The sequence below is a fragment of the Etheostoma cragini genome, chromosome 15 (assembly GCF_013103735.1).
Source record: "Etheostoma cragini isolate CJK2018 chromosome 15, CSU_Ecrag_1.0, whole genome shotgun sequence".
Classification (NCBI taxonomy): domain Eukaryota; kingdom Metazoa; phylum Chordata; class Actinopteri; order Perciformes; family Percidae; genus Etheostoma; species Etheostoma cragini.
Genome location: NC_048421.1, coordinates 4,589,628 through 4,595,593, shown reverse-complemented (window position 1 = coordinate 4,595,593; position 5,966 = coordinate 4,589,628). Strand labels below are relative to the sequence as shown.

Below are 5,966 nucleotides of genomic sequence, written 5' to 3'. Positions count from 1 at the left end.
ATATATATATATATATATATATATATATATATATATATATATATATATATATCACTTACAAAGTATTCATTAACTATTTCACAAGGTATTATAGTCATCTGTCAACTTTACAATCACTATCCGGACACTGTTTAAAGACGGTTTACAAACCAAGTAGTAACCCCTTTATAGAAGTTTTAAAAATGTTTTCTTAAAGGCTTACACACATTTTTCAACAATAACTCCATACCTAATATAGTATATGAGGGATGTAATGTGCGTAACAATAATCTGTTCATTTACAGCACTACTAATATTTTATCAATTCTAATTCAATTGCTTGTTAACAGTCAAAGGACAGTTTGTTAACAGGTAAATGACAATTAACTAAAGATGAACTAACTATCAATTTACCTTCTATTAATGAGGGTTATTATAAATATATTTTCATTGCTGTTTTTGCATCATTTCTCTAGTGTCAAGAAACTGCTTCAAATGAGAATAAACCAGGGAATCAACGGAATAACGCTGTCTGTGCTGTTTTTTGTGACTGTGCCACATCCAATCTTGTCAAAAAACACTTGGCTGAGATTATGATTTTTTTTTTTTAAATGAGGAGGAGGAGGAGGAGATTTTGATGTGAACGTGGGAGGTGACTGAGTGGAAGATAAACGGCGAGAGTAGGAAGCAAAATGACGAAGCGAGGAGGAAGGGGGGCGAGAAACATTGAGGGAAAGAGGTTTTTGGGGTTAGGAAAAATAAGAAGCGATAAACGGCAATGAGTAGGGGGATGTCACAAGGAGAGGAGGAGGGAGATAAGTGGAAGGAAGATGAAGCAGAAGAGAGTATGTGGAAGATTACAAAGAGAGAAGGCAGAAGAGGAGTTAAACACAAAAGAAAAGAAATAAAGGGAGATGTTGGCGCATGCGAGCTACATGCTCTTTCAGCAGCTGTTACCAGGAAAGAGAGCGTGCGTGCGTGCGTGTGTGTGTGTGTGTGTGTGTGTGTGCGTGCGTGCGTGTGTGTGTGTGTGTGTGTGGGTGCGTGCGTGGTAAACAGAGAGAGAGTGGGTGAGTGGGTGAGGCCCATGTTGCAGAACACTCTTCATGAGCTGTCAATCAGCAAAGACCAGCGCAGGAACCGAGCAAACGGCGTTTAAACGGGCTAATTGAAATCCCTTTCTCTCCTACTTTTTTTTCTGTCTCTCTATCTTAATTTTTCTCTAATCCTCCCTCACTTTTTTATCACCCACTTCCTCTCTTCATTTCTTTACCTTTGTCTCCCCCTCCTATTCTCTTTTTTCCATCTATGTCCCACTGTCGGATTAAATAAATCAACCTCCATACCTCCCTCTAACCCTTATCTGCCTCCTTCCTTACCTGCCTTACACTCATCTTATTCCCGCTCTTCTCTCCTTACCTGCTCCCTAGCGCTTTTAAAACACACTCACACATGCTGTCAGCTTGTCAGAAGTGTCTAAGTAACTGCATCTACTCCTCACATCATCCCTCATCCTCTTTTCTTTTGTCCCAGCAGTGTTAAATGAGGTCGTACGAGTGAGCAGACACATATGAGACCAATCAAGTTAGTCAATTAGAAAACTTGCTGTCTCTGTGTGTGTGTGTGTGTGTGTGTGTGTGTGTGTGTGTGTGTGTGTGTGTGTGTGTGTGTGTGTGTGTGTGTTTGTTTTCTGTCCATAGAGAGCCAAAGTCATGACATCATATACGGACTATCCTCTGTTTCACTAGCTTCTGTAACACCATGCAATCCTGGAGTTTACTGTTCATATTCTAAGACAAATCCACTGTACATCCGCTACAGCAGCAGTTAATATAAATTGAGTCTTTACTTTTTGAGCAGAGATGAATCTTCCATGAAAATTTTAAAGGGCAGCAGAGCAGGTACCTGCTTCACTGGAACTTGGTCTCGTTCATATCCGCAAAAATTCCCCAATGCTTACGTATGAAGTCATTTTTTCAAATGTTGTTGTAATCCTTGCCATTTAAAAGTGTGACCAGCTTTCAGTCCTCCCTTGTCTTCTGTCATTGCAGACTGAATTAACTGCTGCCCCTAGACTTGCCCATGGTCTCTTTTGTCGAGCTGTGATGTTTAGTCTGCAAAATGGTGTTCGTAAAGGCAGAAATATTAAATATCCAATGTTAGTATTGCATTGCATATTTAAAGGTATTTATGTTTCAAGTCTGGGTTTTTATTTATTAGTATTGCTGCAAATATCAAAGGGATTTTGAATGTGGGTTCCTTATCCTCCACATATGATGTTGAGGCTTTCATTTATAATTGCCAATGCAGCCAGTACAATCCTGAGTAACAGAGATGCTGATTCACGCGGGACAAATATTATCACAGAACCTCTGTGTTTGGCAAAATATGGTAGGTCATTTGCCGTGGAATTTGCACTTAACAAATTACTGACACGGCAGATTTGCATGAGATTAAGATCACAGACAGACTTTGTAATTATTACAAATTATTAGAGGTCCCAAGGCATCAGTCCAATGTGACTAGGACTTGATGACACAGAGTGTGATTGCTTTTAGCAGAAGTATAATCAGAGTAATTTCCATTGTAATACCGCAACATACAGTATGCTATATAGCCTACTGCATACAGTAACTGGCAAAACCGGAGTAAAAAAGGGTTTACGAGAATGGAGATGAATCGAAAACGTAAAGTAGTTTATTTTTTTACTTTTTTAGCAAGACTATGTAACTGTTGGTGACCGGCAGCTGCTATGGCCACAAGTTCCAGTTACGAGACAACACAGTGAATTCTCACTTCTTTCGGGCTCCTTATGGTGTGTTTACTTGCTAACGTTAGCTAATAATCACCAAAAGCCAACAGTCTAGGCTAGAAAAGCTGTGGCAACAAAACAAAGTGTATTAACTTGAATAAAGATGCATTTTTATTGCATATTAATTAAACATTTCATTGAGTAAGATAGTGTTATATTTTTTTCTTTTAAATGTGACAATAAAGTGAACACTTAAACAGGTCATTATGTTATGTTCTATCAGAATAATAGCATTATTTTTATACCTTAATTTAGTCAGGTAAAATTCAGCGAGAGCATGCCTCTTTTTTGCAGCAGCACCCTGATAATGTTCACACATTCCTACCTGGAAGTTGCCAGGAAAACCGCAGTGTGATCTGCTGGAGTGGTTGGGTTTAAGGGCTTTGCTCAAGGGCATCTCAGTGGTGGTAATTGGTCTAGGGATAGAACCGACAACCACCCAGTCACAAGCTTGCTTCTCCAACCTTTAGGCTATAGAGACTTTGCATGTGAACTGGATTACAGCATTTAATGTTGTATTTTAAAACTGCAAAAACACAATTAGGTCTTAGATGAGAAGGCCGTAATCACCATCGACAACTATAACATTACAAGCAAACCATATTCAGTAGTGAAAGTGTTACAATGTGTGAAGAATCTACAGTGTCATGAGACATCCTCACTGTGTTCATGTCCCCGATAACAGCAGCTGGTATCATTCGTTTGTCATCTCAGCCTTTCATCAACAAGGAAACATGAGAGAAACGAGATTTCAATGATTTGCTGGTTAACATGATGAAGTGTTATGAGTGTCTGCAGTGTTGACGGGGCGTCTGCAGCCTTACATGGAAATCTTGCAGGTGACATATTGATTCTGGTCGTGTTGTGGCAGAAAAGGCCACAAACTGACAGCAGCCTAAGAGATGGAGCCAAACCCTGCTCATTGCCTGCTGTAATGCTGTGATTTGGATCATTCTTCCTTCACTGTAGAAGCTGTTATTGGCTTTGTAGAGACCTAAAAGATTCCTTTTTTTTATCTTCAGCTGTGAGTGCGTGTGTGTGTTTTAGTGTCCCGGAAGTCTCGTTATAGTATTAGAACTGAGCAGTGACAGCGGGCCTCAAAGGACTATAAAAAACAGCAAATCAACGCTTAGGGCACAAACACAAACATGGTAGACACACACATAGTGATGAAGAAGTGTTTTCCTGACACAGTGAACAGTTATCTGGGTTAAGGAAAGAGGAGGCAGACAGGGAGTGATTGTTAAAACAGAGGAAGGCTGCTGAGGAAAAAGAAGAGCAGTTTAACTGTGGTTACTTAAAACATGATTATCATGGAGATTTATTTAAATAAGTCACTTTGTATCGCCAAATGTGGTAAAACAATGGTGATTGAGCCTATGGCCCACTTATGAAAGCCCAAATAAATCACAAGTTAACTAAGCTTAGCTCATCTTAGCTTAGCATAAAGACTGGGAAAGGGGGAAACTGCTAGCAGGGTCTTTCTGAAGATGACCAGACGTGTGTGTGTGTGTGTGTGTGTGTTTGTGTGTTTGTGTGTGTGTGTGTTTGTGTGTGTGTGTGTGTGTGTGTGTGTGCGCGTGTGTGCGCGCGTGTGTGTGTGTATAGACTTCTTTGAATCCTTCTTCCCTTGAAGCAAGCTATCCCAAGTCCGATTGCTGTGTTGGTCTTTCCTAAACATGTTGGTTTAGCTGCCTGTGTACTGTGTCTTAGTGTAAAAGCTGTAAAACTATATATTCCTTCTGCATTTGTGGCTACATGGTTTTAACTTAGCAGGTGATAGGTAAAAGTCTGAGGTATTTGATTATAAGGTTTTGGCACTCACACTACACCCAGAGGGATCTACAAATCCACATAAATAATACAATTATGTGTCTTGGCCCTGTTTTGTACTGTAGGTCTGTTTGTTCCCTGTCCATCTTTACACACATTTAGTATCACTTTTATTTTGTGTAAAATAAACTAAAAGTGAATTTAAAAAAAATCCACAACATCCATGATTTCAAGCTTTTCTGTAACAACACACGTGCATATTTACACGTGTAGCACATATTTCACTGCAGACGTGTGTTATGATGCAGAAGACCAGAAAATGTCAGAAGCTGCTAGGGTAGTGAGGCAGTTTCAGGGCCATCAAAGAAAATCCACTAGTTAATATCACAACATAGATGGAGGGCTGATATCGTAGGAAGAATCACACACACACACACACAAAAACACACACACACACACACACACACACACACACAAAAAGTGATGCCATGGGGTCCTGACCAAGCTTTAGTAGTTGATAAGTTGGTTAGTGAGAATGTCTTGAATGATCAAGACTTAAATTGGTTAAAGTAATTGGTTGGTTACTCAGGGAAAGTAAAAAAATATTATAATTTAAAGGCAGTTTTTTTAATTCTGATATTTTTCTTTTCTCTAAGGACACCAGAGGAATTTGTCTAAGGGGATGCACAAGGGTCATTTAGGTGCTCCATGCACAAAATGTTACACGTTGGAAATATTAATACATGTTCCAACAGTAGCAATACTAATCAGTCTATAGTCAGTCAGATTCTTTGGCACATTCATTGATACAGTCTATTTTATCTGATAAAAGTCATATGTCCTGGTTTAGAAAAAGGAGACACGTTCAAGGTTCACATGTTCACACTACTACATGCTACAGCTTTAAAAGAAAGCCATTCAGTTGCATCTCTGTGGACCAAACCCTGCCTTCAAAACAAATGTTAATTGATAGGGTTAATGTGACAAGTCAGAAGTCTGGAGATCAAAGAGGAGCTCTTCGATTTTAGAGGAAACTGGTTTTAATCTCAGTTCAGAAACCTGCTTTACGCTGCAGTGCGTGTGTGCACATGCACGCTGGTGAGGGAGCGAGCTGCAGAGTTTGATATGTAAATACAGACAGCTGGGTGAATCATTTATGAAGTCATGTACCATGTATAATATAAAGTGGAAGGGAGAGACTTTTTCCATAGCAATTATTTTCAGCTCTTTCCATAAATCAATTGAATCCAACACAAAGGGCAACAAAGGAGGGCATGAAACAACAGTTTAATACGTAAAATATAAAAACGCAGATTTAAAAGGTTTCGTGAGTGTGTGTGTGTGTGTGTGTGTGTGTGTGTGTGTGTGTGTGTGTGTGTGTGTGTGTGTGTGTGTGTGTGTG

At 39.4% G+C, this 5,966-nt stretch overlaps 1 protein-coding gene across 2 annotated transcripts in view; it reads left to right on the top strand.

Annotated features, from left to right (window-relative positions):
- Positions 1–5,966, top strand: part of arhgdig (Rho GDP dissociation inhibitor (GDI) gamma) — a 24,893-nt gene that overhangs the window by 5,652 nt on the left and 13,275 nt on the right. The window lies entirely within an intron of this gene.